Consider the following 17,402-nt stretch of genomic DNA (forward strand, 5'->3'; position numbering starts at 1 on the left):
TACAACATGGTCTGCTCGGCTGCAGATTATACACATAATTCTAAACCAACCCCTAGAAGTTGATCTATACCTTAGTCCGGTGGTTCCCAAAGTGTGCACTGCGGCTCCGAGGTGTGCCGCGTCCGGGAAGAGGAGAAAAAAAAAACAACAAAAAAATTACCAATCTGGTAGTGCCCGGGACCCAGCAACCTTCCTCCTCGCTTCTCACTGAATGTCGGGAGGGACATCATCATGCCCGACATTCAGTGACAAGCGGCAGGAGAGAGGAGGATGCTGGGTCCCGGGAGCCGCCGAATTTGTAACTTTTCTGTTGTTTTACTTTTTTTTCTCTTCCTGACCCCCAGGATACAGACGGGGCACAGAGTGAGCGGAGATTCAGAGGGGGCACAGAGTGAGGAGAGATGCAGAGGCGGCACAGAGTGATCGGAGATGCAGAAGGGGCACAGAGTGAGTTAGCAGTAAATTTTTCTTTGACAGAAATATAATTGAAAAATAAAAAAATAAATATTCTTTTCCCTTGGATTTATGTGTATTATTTTTACATACAACTAAATAAGTATTTCTGTCCTGACCTAAATACTTATTACGTTTTTTTGACCCAACTACTTATAAAACGGGACTGCTCAGTAATTATTTTTGAGGAGTGCCGTGAAAAAATTATGGAGACTCTAAGGGTGCCGCGAACTGCAAAAGTTTGGGAACCACTGGATTAGTCTGATATTTTAAGTAACTGAAGTTTCTAAAACTATAGATTCCTGTAATACCCACAAAGTCCACTAGATGTCACCACATGAAGATTATTTCCACAGAATTTGGTCAAATGTTTGATTGACATATTACTATAACTATACCTGACTTTACTTCTTCCAGGAGTACAATAAGGCAGTAGATTGTGTTTAGAGAGGTTGAGCATCAGTAAGAACACCACTCATTGTATTTATACATATCATACCAATAATCATGGACCTTGAATTCTTTGCACAAATAATAGCTTTTGTTATCCCATGTTAGTCTAACCATTCCTTGATGAAGCTAGCACACTCATATTCGGGGTCAGTAATCATTCTTAAAAATAATTGTTATCTGTTATGAGCCACTGTGCAAGCCCGAACGACTCGGCTAGATCTGTTGCTGGCCGCTCTACTCTCTCCTCTGCCGCCTTGCCCCAGCAATTAGCCTGACAGCTGGGGTGCGCGCCGATTGCTAATTAATAAACAGCCTCCTGCGGCTGTTTATGGAAGCTGATGCTCTGCCCTCTGATTGGTCCCCCTCAGTATTTAAGAGCTTAGACATCCTGCGCTCCTCACATCCAGCTCTCCTTACATCCAGCGCTCCTCAAATCCAGCGCTCCTCACATCCAGCGCACCTCACATCCAGCGCTCCTCACATCTAGCACATCTCACATCCAGCACATCTCACATCCAGCACACCTCACATCCAGCACATCTCACATCCAGCGCATCTCACATCCAGCACATCTCACATCCAGCTCTCCTCACATCCAGCACATCTCACATCCAGCACATCTCACATCCAACTCACCCCACATCCAGCACATCTCACATCCTGCGCTCCTCATATCCAGCACATCTCACATCCAGGACACCTCACATCCAGCACATCTCACATCCAGCACATCTCACATCCAGCACATCTCACATCCAGCACACCTCACATCCAGCACACCTCACATCAAGCACATCTCACATCAAGCACATCTCACATCCAGCACATCTCACATCAAGCACATCTCACATCCAGCACACCTCACATCCAGCACATCTCACATCCAGCACATCTCACATCCAGCACACCTCACATCCAGCACACCTTACATCCAGCGCACCTCACATCCAGCGCATCTCACATCCAGCACATCTCACATCCAGCACATCTCACATCCAGCACACCTCACATCCAGCTCACCTCACATCCAGCACATCTCACATCCAGCACATCTCACATCCAGCACATCTCACATCCAGCACACCTCACATCCAGCACACCTCACATCCAGCACATCTCACATCCAGCACACCTCACATCCAGCACACCTCACATCCAGCACACCTCACATCCAGCACACCTCACATCCAGCACACCTCACATCCAGCGCATCTCACATCCAGCCCACCTCACATCCAGCACACCTCACATCCAGCACACCTCACATCCAGTACATCTTACATCCAGCACATCCTACATCCAGCACATCTCACATCCAGCACATCTCACATCCAGCACATCTCACATCCAGCACACCTCACATCCAGCACATCTCACATCCAGCACACCTCACATCCAGCACACCTCACATCCAGCACACCTCACATCCAGTACATCTTACATCCAGCACATCTCACATCCAGCACATCTCACATCCAGCACACCTCACATCCAGCACATCTCACATCCAGCACACCTCACATCCAGCACACCTCACATCCAGCACATCTCACATCCAGCACACCTCACATCCAGCACATCTCACATCCAGCGCACCTCACATCCAGTACATCTCACATCCAGCACATCTCACATCCAGTACACCTCACATCCAGTACATCTCACATCCAGCACATCTCACATCCAGCACATCTCACATCCAGCGCATCTCACATCCAGCGCACCTCACATCCAGTACATCTCACATCCAGCGCACCTCACATCCAGTACACCTCACATCCAGTACATCTCACATCCAGCACATCTCACATCCAGCACATCTCACATCCAGCACATCTCACATCCAGCACATCTCACATCCAGCGCATCTCACATCCAGCGCATCTCACATCCAGCGCATCTCACATCCAGCACACATCACATCCAGCACATCTCACATCCAGCACACCTCACATCCAGCACATCTCACATCCAGCACATCTCACATCCAGCACATCTCACATCCAGCACACATCACATCCAGCACTTCTCACATCCAGCACATCTCACATCCAGCACATCTCACATCCAGCACATCTCACATCCAGCACATCTCACATCCAGCACATCTCACATCCAGCGCATCTCACATCCAGCACACATCACATCCAGCGCATCTCACATCCAGCGCATCTCACATCCAGCACATCTCACATCCAGCACATCTCACATCCAGCACATCTCACCACCAGCACACCTCACATCCAGCACATCTCACATCCAGCACACCTCACATCCAGCACACCTCACATCCAGCACACCTCAAATCCATCACATCTCACCACCAGCACACCTCACATCCAGCACATCTCACATCCAGCACATCTCACATCCAGCACATCTCACATCCAGCACATCTCACATCCAGCACATCTCACATCCAGCACATCTCACATCCAGCTCACCTCACATCCAGCACATCTCACATCCAGCACATCTCACATCCAGCACATCTCACATCCAGCACATCTCACATCCAGCACACCTCACATCCAGCACACATCACATCCAGCACACCTCACATCCAGCTCACCTCACATCCAGCACATCTCACATCCTGCACACCTCACATCCAGCACATCTCACATCCAGCACATCACATCCAGCACACATCACATCCAGCACATCTCACATCCTGTGTTCCTCATATCATCCCCTGCAGAGCTGAGGTGAAGGTACAGAGTCTTCTAGAAGAAATTGCTAAATGCACTAAAAAGCTCTTACCACTATCTCAGAATTCAATGTTATCTAGATATATCTTGGAAAACCCTATGTCTTTAGTCAAATCACACGACCCTGGGGTTTAAATGGATGCTTTAGCATAGCAAGATTTTTATAAAGATGTTTATTTTTATTACTCAACTTCCAATGTAATTGAGTAACAGGATTTACCATGAATAATAATTGTATTTTTTTATATGTTTTTACAGTTTCAATTTAAACACCAATGATTGATGTTGTTTTATTCTTCTCTCATCATTATTGCCATTTTGGTGAAACGTATCATACACAATATCAATTATTCAGTTGTTACCAATTGTACCATTCATTGAGGCTCCATTCCTGAGATGTATTATTATAGTAACTGAGAGAAGCAGTTTTCGCTCACAATGACCATTGCATTAAGCTTATATACATATATATGTAACGTAAGGCTTTACCACACATGTTACATTTTAATTGCTAGGTGCAGGCATAATTATAATTATATATACTTGACAATATATTCTGATTTTAATAAACATTGCATTAGAATGTTAATTGAAGAAAAACTTGTATACCTTGTAAACCAAGAAAGGATATGATAAAACACCTGGGGGTAAATGTATCAATATGCGGGTTCTTCAACACCCGCGTGTTCAGCCTCTTCCGCGATTAAATTTCAAGCGGCATTGCAAAGGGTTAACTTCCCTTTACAATGCAGCGCCGCTTGAAATTTAATCGCGGAAGAGGCTAAACACGCGGGTGTTGAAGAACCCGCATATTGATACATTTACCCCCTGGTATTTAGATTTGCTATTGTAAGAAGTTATTTTCTAAATACATTTTAACCTGAAATAAACACACATTTAACTCTGTTTTTATAACTCTTATGATGTAAGTTTACATGTAGTGCTGCAGCCATCTGCTGTAATCTTCTCATCATCTGATTGATATGTAATGTGGGCTGGGTGGAAGTTCTGTGAAATCTCTGCAGAGGACTTTGAAGTTAAGAGCCCTGATAACTCTTCACATGGGGGAAGTGTATGAACGTTTGGTTCGTCACCTGGTGATGGGATTTCTTTCACTAATTACAGACACTTTTACCTGTGTGATAACCTGTAATTGAAGTTAAATACTAAATCTGCCTGAATCTGTGTCTGTTATGATCAGTACAAATTAGTTTCAATATTTCATGATTGGGAAACAATTACTTACATAAAGCTAAAATAAAAGCCAATTGAAACACTGCTTCTCATTTAACAAAATATTGCATGTAATTCACTGTCTGGATACATAACATCATGTAACTGATTCATGTGAGAGTAGTGCAGGAAATACATCACTTCCCCCAGAGCGCACAGACGTCTGATACAGTAATAGATACATTTCCTATTCGCTGTTTTGCTGAGTACAGTGTTTCTTTAAAACTGAACAGTTGGATATTGTAATAAAGGATTTATTGTTTAACCCAATCCTTAAAGTTCCACTCGTCCTCTGCACTCATGGACTTCAAAGGGGAAAAATAAAACTCACCATTCCTGTACCCCATTCTGGCTTCAATAAACTCAGGACAAACCACCTTTGATGCTGTATGTTTTCTAATTTTTACAATGCTATGCCTTGTTGGGCTACCCAGATTATTCCTAAACATGTTATGTATTTCCTTCAAGACCGTGTAAATTAGCAAAAAAATGCATTATTGTTTTCAAGTACAGAATTTAAAAGTTGTATGGATGCCAAAGCAAGAACTTATGGTGTTTAGAACAAAAATTCACACATTTGATTTTGCTTTTAATTAAATATTTTTTTTTTATACATTTTGGGTAGATTTTTTTTGCAGTGCCAGGAGATATAAGCAGGGTAAAGGTTTTTCTGAAAATTCAAAGTCTTCTGAAAAAATAACTGATAATTTATGTGGGTTCTGCATAAACATATCACTAATTAATGTGGGAATGTGACCAGCTCAAAGATACCATAATAGGCTCAGCAGAGGGGCGAGAAAAGCCTCACCTGAGAAAATCTACTGTTCTTGAAGTGTCGTTTTTATTCTATATTTATCTCTCTTTTTTCTTTACTTCAAACTGAGTAAATAGGATAGGAAGTAATAGGAGAGGTCTATAGACTCAATAGAGAGTTTATTTATTAAAGAAGATGTAACAGATATAATACTTCCATAAGTAGAGCTAGTGATAGTGTAATTTACATCTTTCCTGGTAAGTGACAAAGCCGGTTTTAGTCATTATATAATAATATGTATTGGCTGCAGGTTATTAGTAGAGGAGGATTATTAGTCCCTCAGGTAATGTATATAAGGGACTGAGAGAAAAGAGACGTGAAATCTCCGCACAGAATTATCTATAATGGATGTAAGAGTGAAATATTAATATTAATGTGAATTCATCTGCTCAGAATATGCTCAGGAAGATAACACCTAATGACAGTATAATTCCTTATTGGTTACAGCAGAGGGCGCTGCCCCTAGAGACAAAGTGCATTCACATATATACAAGAAAGGGAAAAGGTTCTCTTACTTAGTGGGCACTCCACAGTTCTTCTATATTAATTAGTGTGGATTATAATAACATCATCATTTCTATTCATAATTCTTAAAATGATTCACATTATCATTAATCAGAGAAATATATTACGACATAAAATAATAAAATCTATCTATGAACAGTGCTGATTTTAAGTAAAATATTACCATGTTGTGATACCTGTTCCGTTTATTCCCCTCTCACCTATATATTAAATTATTATCAGTCATATTACGACCAACACCAGAAGAGATCCCCTCTAACTGGATCTTCTACCACCCGTGAAACCTCATTGTCTAATAAAATACACAAATATCGGCTTTTCCTTTGACAGAACTACCCGTCTCATTGTCCCATTATCCCAGCTTATACAGGATTTGGATAAATAATATGAAGCAGATGAGGACTACATCATTCTTTGCTGCCCTTTTAGTTGTGCAATAGTTATTGAATTTCAGCATAATGTTCCAGGCGGCTTGTGACAATCCTAATATGTACTTTTATCCATGTATATCTACCAATACGGACTCTTGTACAGGTTCTACACATACACCGACCTCCTTCCTTAACATGCAAGAACCTTCCAAATTCACTGCCCAGTAATGAGTGTGATCCAGCCACATCTGTTAGACGTGGTCATTTCATAATTATTGTTCTCAGACCACAACATTTGTTACCATATATTTTATATTTTTACTAACACTTTTAATATCATGCACTTTCCCCCATTTATCTCAACTAGATCCTGTTCCCATCTTGCACACAGCTTCTACTTTCAGCTTGGCTCCTAAATTAAAAATTCCTCCAGATATCTAATCACCTTCTCCCTAGAAAAGCTGCACCTTCCCCATCCAGGTGTAGTCCGTCCTTACTGTAGAACCTGAAGTCACGAGAGATATTGTCCTATTTCTCCAAAATTCCTCCTTCCTACACCAACTTCTCAGACACTTTGTAATCTTCCTAAGTGCCCGCTGTCTTGTAGGTGTAGCACATGGCACAGATAATATATTAGATAAGGCGACCTTGTAGGTGCTTGTGTAAGTTTGCAGACATTTTTTAGATGACTGTCCATATAACTTTAACTTTATAATTATTACCGATATGTACTATGATATTTGGATCCTCCTCAGCCTTCCCCAACAACTAACTGACCTGATCCACATTATACAGAACCTGTTTATCTTGGAGACAGCAAAGTGTCCGGCATTTATGTCAAGTTTTTGCATATTATAAGTTGGATGAATTAATTAATAGTTTGAGAAGTATAATGGGTTAAAATATATATTTCAGTGTTTTTAGCTTCATGAATAGGAATTTAAACAGATGTCAGATGTCTCTAGATGAACCTTGGTCTATAGGAATGTAAAGATTACATATGCTTTTTGACCTTATGATATAGGATGTCTGACTGGTTTTAATAACTGTCAATAGCATTTACGTGTGATTTCTTGTCATATGGTATATATCTTCTTAAAAGAAACATTGTATGATTAGTAACGTATGTAAGAGGGTTGGATCTTAAGGTACAAATACTTACAATACTCAAACATTAATCTTGTTCATTTTTTTTACTGAGATCCCCAGTATATACATATAGATGAATAAAGAACATAAGTATTTTTTACACTTACTGTCTCAAGAGTGCTTCAACTCAGGTAGTAATACTAATCATATATAACACACTTATCCTATATGGGGAAACTAACTCTAACCAGAAAGCACTGAGTATTAGTTAACTAGAAGTAATTAATATAGTATGAGTATTGTAATACAGATTATTCAAGGGTGTGTGGGAGTCAAATAATTGGATGGAGTAAACTAAATTGAGTAATATTGTTTTACCATGCGATTAGTACGCCACATGTAATGATGATGCAATCGCACTGATTAATAACACACACATTTACATTCACACTTACACTTGTAAATAGTACACATTTATTAACGTTCCAATCCACATTTATTTATTAGCGAAAGGTATTAGAGATCATTTATACATTGATAATATTATAGTAAATGTATTTATAGTTCAGGTCCTCTAAAAGGAAAAGAGTTTGGTCTCATATTAAAGCTTATTTTACCAACATTAACCCGGTTTCAACAGAGTAGCGATCACATCTAGCGGTCGCAAGTTAAGAAGAATATGAGATTAATACTCAAAAGTACTTTGAGTAAGACACGAAGGCAACAGTTGGAGTTACCTCCTCCTTTGTGAAAAGATTAAATGAACTGACCTATGACCAGCAGTCTACTGGAACACCATTAACCCTGGACCAATGAAGAGCTCTCTGAGTGTTATCTGTGTATATTTGGGACATCATGACTGTTTGTGTTAATTCAGACTGCATATAATTAAGCTGCTGGGCCAGTGTAAATCTCTCTTCCTGACTACAAGGCTGAACAAGGAACTGGGCCCAGGGAGCGCTGGTGTAATGTAATGTATTCGGTTTATACTTTCTTGTTTATTTTCATATATTTTATGTGTCTTAATGTCCTGCTGTAAATCCTGCTATCTGAAGCTATTAAATAGCTTTGTGCGTTGGAACCACAATAATCGCATTGGACAATGTTTATTGGTAAGCGACAAAACGACTATTACAGGCATAACTACCAATGGTGCAGGGGGTGGAGCTGCTATGCTTAAATAAGAAGGTAATATTTTAAAAAATATATAAAAGAACACTATTAAAAGTACAAAAATTAATAGCAACCTTTTATGGAAACTTACCACAAGGGAATATAAATTGTAAAGCTATACCCTACATATCTACATATTTGTATAAATTAGGACCTTCTCAGAACACATGTCTTTTTCAGACAATTGCCAGGAAAACAAAAACTTGAATAAGTCAGATGAGATCTTGAGTCAGATTTATGGTTAGGCTTCGATTGGAGCTTGAGCTAGGTTTATGGATAGGTTTGGAATAGATTTTAAAATGGGTTTATGATTAGTATTGTATTATATCTTGAGCTAAATTTGTGGTTAGGCTCGCATTAGATCTTCAGTTAGCTTTATGACTATTCTTGGATTAGAGTTTGAGATGGGTTTATATTTGGGCTTGTATTAGACTTTGAGTTGGGTTTAGGATAGATTTGTATTAGATTTTAAAATGGGTTTATGGTTGGTCTTATATTATAACTTATCTAGTTTATGATTATGCTTGAAATAAAGGTTGGGCTAGGCCTAGGACTACAAGATAATGGGGGTTTATATTTAGATTGTGGAATAAAGTTGGGTCAATATAAATGTCAGTGTTTAGATTACAAGGATGAGACTAGAATTTAGTTTTTATAGCTTTAAATTTACATTTCACTTCAAATGTGAGAAACTTCCCTTTGAAACTCTTGAAATCTTTCGACGTGAAGAATGAAGTCTCCAATCAAGTGTGATGGTGAATCCTGGGCGTTTTCCCTTTTTGACTCTTTACTAAAACATCCCTGTGCAGAGTGATAGGAGTTTGGATTTGCTGTCTCACAGGGTCTTGGGTTCAAATCCATCAAGGTTCTATCTGCACGGATTATGCTTGTTCACAACGGTCCATGTGGGTTTCCTCTGGGATCTCTCATTACCTCCTATGGTCCAAAAAAATATATTGCTATATTAATTGTTTTTCAAAACTAATAGTTGTACCTGTGTAAGTCAGATTGTAAGCTCTACTGGAGCAAGGAATAATATGAATGAGCAAACATCCTCTATACAGCAACGATGGCCCTATGTAAATGAAGAGGAAGAAGGTTTTGTAAGAGTAGGACATAAACCTCCCGCTTTTATTTGGGAAAACAAATTAGATACATAAATGTAATTTTCTAGTAATAATGACAATTTGTCATTTTTCTACAAGAACAACTAGTGCCATAATAAAAGACATATAGATTATACAATGAAAGTTCCATATTAGACAATTATATCCTTTTTCTTCTAAAACATTTCTTCTTTCATGAATAAGACTATATTAAATAGATTTTACACCCCGTTGGTCAACTGAGCTATACAAGTTGTTTCATGTTAATGCTACAATAAAATAATACCCTAACCACAGAGGGTGAGCAGGGTCACAGTGTTTTGGGTAGATCTGCCCATTATAAATAGTTCCTGTAAGGAACCCACAGTATTGCTATTGGTTCTAACAGAGTCATGGATTCTAATAGGAACCATGGATGCTGGAGCTTCCAGAACTAGTCTCACAAGGCAGCAGCTAAATATATAAACAGGACAACTAGGTCAGAGCCGGCAGCAATGGTTCAGATATGTTTTACAAACAGGGTCACCACACAGAGGATGTTGTTGCCAGCACCCTGATCTTGATTGGTTGCCAGGTGATGCCCCTGTGTCTATTCATTCTTATCTATAAATGTGTCACATTCCATATCCACACTCCCAAATGATATAAAAGATGTATAACATCTCACAGTCACATTCCAAAATAAATCACATAACTGTAAAACATCTCATAGCAATGCCCCCGAATGACATCACATCTTAAACCCACACCCATAATGACATCACATATGTTTCTATATATCTTATAGCCAGTGACGTAAAGCTATCCCTAGATATTTAAAAATCTGTGCAATGTAATTCTGTAATATATTGTTGTCATACTGTTTAATGTAAGAACATAATAATGTTTCACTGAAATATTATTATAAAATCTTTAAAATAAACTTACTGTCCCCCTTCACCCACCTCCCTGTGCCTCTTCACTAATCCTCCATTCACTTACCTATTAAAGTAATTTTATCGTTTTGCAATAAGCATTGTCTATGCGATTTCTTGTGGTTCCAAAGCACAAGCAATTTATTTAGTAAAAGTAAAAGTTTTAGCAGTTCATTACATAATTATAATACAGTACAGCCGATACCAAATAATACATACATATGCTGTGCTCCGCTGCACCCTCTGCTGGATCCAGCTAGACAGTCCTTCAGTCCAGAAGACTGTGGTCAGTGATGACTGTTTTTGTTAGTCCCAGCAGAGCTGTATATATATATACACTCAGTGATACAGAGAAAACAATACAGATGATGTGGCTTGCTTCTATAGGTCCAGGCTTCAGGAGGGTCCAGTGTAATGCAGATCATAGGCCAGTTCAAACAACCCTCTCCAAAGGTGGGGGTCAACATTCCAAGGGTGGGGGTCTGCTCTCCAGATGATGACTCTGATTTTCCTGCCCAGAATCCAGTTTAAACTAGTTTATTTACATAACACAGACAGTATCATTTTAAACATTTATTCCCTAACATCGCTAACTAGAGTATGCAATGTGCGATCCCTTCGGCGAGTGAACCGGACAACTGCGGATAAATAGGGGATTAAGATGATACTAAACATGACATATTTCCTGTAACCTGAACCTCAAATATCACTAAAGTGTACATATAACCTTAATATATATATAACTATAAAACAAATACCATCTGCTCATAAACCACTGTGGAATGGAACCATTATAAATATGAAATATATAAATAGATGAATGTAAAAGTGTGAGTGTATGCGTGTTTTATCGTGCGATCGCGCCATGACACGTAACACGTGGCATACTGATCGCAATCGCACGGTAAAACAATATTAATCAATATACTTCGTTCATCCAATTATACGACTTCAACATACCTTAAACACACAGGGCCTGAGTCATTAAGATGAGCAAAGCATAAAAAAGCAGTAACTTTACACCTGAGCGAAATCATGTTACATTGGAGGGGGAGGTAAATTTAACAAGTGGGGAAAAGATTTATAGTTGGGATAAGGCATGTCCTAGATTTAAATTTCAGTGTAAAAATAAAGCTGTCAAGTATCTGTGTTTTATATGAAAAAACAGCCAGTACTTCACCTTTGTGCAAAATAATAAACTTATTTGCACCCCTTGTATTGTAACATGGTTTGTCCAGGCATAAACTTACTCATTGTTTTTGCTTTGCTCTCCTTAATGACTCACCCACAGTGTTTGAGGTAAGTTAGTGGGGGATTAGTAAGTGAACATATACATGTATACATATTATATTGTATACATATTGTATACATATATACATATTCATTTCTCTGCCTCTGTTCTTCTCCTCCCGCTCTCTCCCTCCTTGACATGATGCAGCAGCCCTCAGTCACTGATAGCCTGAGAGCACACCTGGCAGTGATGAGGTCAACATGTGGTATGCTCTCATCCTATCAGTGATCAGGGATGGAAGTGAGGAGTGTGAAATGGCAAAAGGGGATAATCTACAGGGCAACTAGGATGGGAGGAGGCCATTTACAAAAGAAGTACAACTGGTGGTCCCAGAAGGCTTCACACACAATACCCGTGAGGTACCCGCAAATCCCTCTGACGAAACATCAGAGCAGGGACATAATACTGAAGCACCTGACACAGAACTGTTTCTGGCCCAGAACATCTGGACCTGCAAGTTGATGAAGAAATTTGGCCCTTGCCTGTTCCAGTAAAAAGGGTGTGGAAGTTGATTAATTTGATGAAGGAGGAAAATTAATAATTCCTGTACACTACAATCAGTTGCGATGCAAATCGTACACAACGTAATGTTTATCATAACATTTAAGTGTGTTTAATGTATTTTATAATCATTTTCATATAAATTATAATGTGGGGAAAAAGCTAAATAATGTTTCCGACATCTGAAATAGAGTTTGGTATCAATCTCCTCACAATTTTATGAGAAAGTTTCCGGTGTTACTTGTGTAGTGTTCGCAAGGTGCGAACGCTAGTTATAAATAATATTAGATTATTTCCTGTGCAGGTAGATTCTGTGTTACTGGAGGGTCGTCTGGTCTTTGTGTGTCCCCCAGATCTGTGTTACTGGAGGGTCGTCTGGTCTTTGTGTCCCCCCCAGATCTGTGTGACTGGAGGGTCGTCTGGTCTTTGTGTGTCCCCCAGATCTGTGTGACTGGAGGGTCGTCTGGTCTTTGTGTGTCCCCCAGATCTGTGTTACTGGAGGGTCGTCTGGTCTTTGTGTGTCCCCCAGATCTGTGTTACTGGAGGGTCGTCTGGTCTTTGTGTGTCCCCCAGATCTGTGTTACTGGAGGGTCGTCTGGTCTTTGTGTGTCCCCCAGATCTGTGTTACTGGAGGGTCGTCTGGTCTTTGTGTGTCCCCCAGATCTGTGTTACTGGAGGGTCGTCTGGTCTTTGTGTGTCCCCCAGATCTGTGTGACTGGAGGGTCGTCTGGTCTTTGTGTGTCCCCCAGATCTGTGTGACTGGAGGGTCGTCTGGTCTTTGTGTGTCCCCCAGATCTGTTACTGGAGGGTCGTCTGGTCTTTGTGTGTCCCCCAGATCTGTGTTACTGGAGGGTCGTCTGGTCTTTGTGTGTCCCCCAGATCTGTGTGCTGATCTTATGAAAAGAAAAGAAAAGTCATTATCTGATGAGCTCTCATTTCACCTAACTCTTGTGAGTAACCCACCAAAGGGGGCGTCAACATATGAGAGAATCTCTTCTGTGTTAATTGAATGCAGCATAGTCTTATTATTCTATGAACTATTTTGATTGTATTACACTATATTGCTCTTCTCTCTTTGTTCTATGACCACATGAACAACTTGTGAGAAGTAAGAATCGGAGGGTTTCCATCAGCATATTTAAGTATTTTTCACTCTATACTATCTACTTTATAAAGAATATGTACAAGCGCCTGTAGGTTTTCATAAAACTATGTTTTTTCTGTAAATTGCTGGGAAGTTGTGTATACTCCCTTTAAATTCCAGCGGGCAGCTGTTTAAAGTGAAGCGCTGTTTGGATTTCACGTCTTTTATACTTTATAAATAATATTACTATTTCATTCACCAAATAACTAGTACACAGGGGTCATAAAAACCAGTTTGTACAATTCTAGAGGCGTGAGCCTGAGGAAATGACACCGGCAGTTTGAAGAACAATGACCAAAGGAATCCACCAATGTCACATCGAGTACCTGAGAGTACAAGAACCTTTGACCAATGAATGAAGACCTTACAACTGTAACTGTATATCTATGTGATGTAACTACTTTTACAACTGTACAGTGTTTAAATTGTTGAGCTCTGTGTTTTGGACTCCAGATCCTTCTCATAGAAGCTTGTGTTAGTGCTTGTGTCAGGCGCACGCTTATGCTTTCCAAACTTTGCCTTTTAATATACTTTGTGAATAAAACCTAAGTGCTTTTGGACCCACAGCAGACAAAATTTATTGGTAGCGAAAAGATGAACATATCAGGTTGGGGATCTGAACAGGACTAGCAGACATATAGATTCGGTTTCTCAAAAAGGGTGGACGCGTCACAGAAGGTAAGAACGCTTATTGCTCTATACTTTTAAATTGATCTCTTTTGTTGATAAACCAAATTCATGCTTTGAGAGTCTATCAGAGGAGATGAAGGGAACCTAGGGACGAAGGTAATATTGTGTTACATAGTCATGTTTTCCGATTGCTATTTACAGCGTTTGTTTATTTTAAAAGTGCATTGTACGTTTCTATACTGCCACAGATTTATGCATAGAGATATATAAGAAATTATGTTTGTTTTGTTATAATTTAGAAAAGTAATTTGTTAAACATATCTAGGAAGAAAAGGTTGGCAACAATAGGAAATATTACTAGTAAAGTGTTTATGAAAGTGTGTATGTGTGGAGTGAAACAAAGAGATTACTTTGTATAGGCAAGCTACACTGACAGTTAATAATACTGCCTTGTATTTCACGTTTGTAGTGGTACACTACGTAGGCGGTTAATAGTACCCTCTGGCCTAGCGTTTAGTTTGGATACCTAGCAGGAACAAGTTTCCAAGTGGGAAGGTTATATACCATGCGGGAGGTTGGATACCTCGCATAGAAAGAAAAATATTTTCTAGGAGGGAAGGGATACCTCGACGGAAAAAAGTTTTCCAGTCGGGAAGTGGTTCCTTAGTAGGAGAAAGCGTTCCTAGTGGGAAGAGTGAAGAAACGTTGCCTTAGTAACGTTAACAACCCCGCGGACTCGCAAATTGTGTGAGACCTGTATTGGTTAATAATTGCCATTTTTTAACCTACCCAAGAGTTTGAAGGACCACAGATCATGAGAGCTGGGCAGCCCAATATGGGGCAGCAGTAGAGCATAAGTATACGGTAGGGCCTAAGAGATCTGCAATATACATTATGAGCAGGAAGTATGATCTTAGAGCAACTGTGTATTGTGAGAAGTGGACAAAAATAACTGCAACGTGTGTGAGAAAACTTCCTACTGTTGGAAGTTTTGATTCTGATGTTTTGAATACAGTTAAAGATCAGATTTGTATTCTACGCTCAAGAAAATTAAATCTTAAACATATCACGTGTTTAAATTAGTGGAAGAGTGAAGGCAAAGTTTGGTGCAAAGAATTAGCGCAGGAGAATAAAGACAATGGTTTAAAATCTGAACAAACAACAGCGCCATCCCCACCTTATGTGGATAGCAACCAAAATGCAGCCAGGTAAGATAGTGAGCCCTGTAAACCTAACCTTGTTTTTTAAAAAAATGTTCTATTGAAGTGGATAAAGATGAGCACACTTTAATTTCTGCAGTAGCTCATACTTCACAATTAGCTACTATAGACCCCAGTAATACCCTCTCACATTCCAATAAGCATAAAAGTATTCATTGTGCAGAGACAATAGTTACAGTTATTGACCAAGGGGGTAGTGAAATTGTTGAATTACACCCAGTTAGAACAATAGTTGTTCCTAATGGGAAACCAGATAAGGATGGGGTGGTCCCAGTCAGGAATGTAGTCATGCATTGTCCCTGGAGAAGATCTGAACTGCACTCTATAATCACAGATTTCCATGATCCTAGAAAAGATTCAGCTAAATGCCAAAATTATATTAAGGATCTAGGGAATGCACACGAACCAACAAATAAAGATTGGCGGATAGTTTTGAGGGCTTGTCTCTCTCCTTGTACTGATATTCCCAATTTTATATAAAATAGTCAACTTGAAAAGGACAAAACTTTAACTGATGAAGACAATCAGACAAATATAAAGAATATAAGTGTATATTTTCCAGTGGTAATTAATTGGCATAAAATATTTACTATCAAACAAAAGGATAGTGAAAGTGCTGTAGATTACTTTGCACTGGCAATGTTAGACATGGCTACATATACTGGAATTCAGGACATCAAAGACAATGTTCACCATAGAGAGGTAGTCGTGTCAGTTTTGATGGACAGTCTTATAGAAAACTTAAAAACTAGAGTGCAGACAGCCATTCCAAATTGGAGGGGTATAACAGTGGATGCCCTTCGGGAGTCTGCTATTAGTCATGATAAAAATAATATTAGAAAAAAAGAAAATGCAGAGTGAGAAGTTAATGGCTGTAAATATGCTCTGCAGGAACAGCGTTCCTCATAGTAAGAACAGATGAACGCCATAAAATGTTATAATTGTGGGAAAGGAGGGCATTTTTCTAGAAATTGCAGATAGAATAAGAAGTCTTTCCATTTTTGTTCAGATAACAAAAGACAGGGCAACTGGTAGAGGAGTGATAATAGGTTTGAGAGAAGCCAATATCAGGGGCGTACTCACTCAGTGGCAGCAAATGTCATGAGTGCGCATACTAATCTTTGAAGTTCAGGCCACCCTTAAAAAGGGCAGTAATGGAATCCAGTGAGACCAGTTTTTCAGACAGTCTGGAGAGAGGCTTCTATTTCATTCATTGGCAAATATGTAAAGTGACATTCCTCACCTTATGTGGATAGTTACTAAAATGCAGCCAGGGAAAATGAAGTGTATCATGTATCATTATTAGTAAAAAAAATAATTGTTGTGTCCCTGTAATGGCTTAGTTTCAGAAATCCTAAAAAGAAAAAATGAGGTTTCATATGTAGGTGAGAGATATCCATTATGTAGAGATAAATGGTTTTAGCTACTTGACCCTGGCTGCAATGAGGCTATATAGAGTTAGAAGAATACAAAAGACTAGAGATAACAGTTGCTAGGGAATTATTTAGCATAAGAAACAGTTGCAACAAATGGATACAGTCTGTGGTTTTTTTGTTTGTTTTGAAAGTAAAGGAATGAAAATGTTAGGCTTGGTTTCTGATGCTAACTAAACTTTGTTTGGTTTTTCACTTCTTTAGACAAGGACAGCCAGACAAATATATTTAGTAACTATGGGGAGTGGAGGAAAAATACAATATTTTCCCTTAAAAGACAAGTTAACATTTGGTCATTGTAACACACTTTCTTCTAATTGTGGCTCATGATAACTTATTTG

Source organism: Mixophyes fleayi, chromosome 6, assembly GCF_038048845.1.
Source record: "Mixophyes fleayi isolate aMixFle1 chromosome 6, aMixFle1.hap1, whole genome shotgun sequence".
NCBI classification, from domain to species: Eukaryota; Metazoa; Chordata; class Amphibia; order Anura; family Limnodynastidae; genus Mixophyes; species Mixophyes fleayi.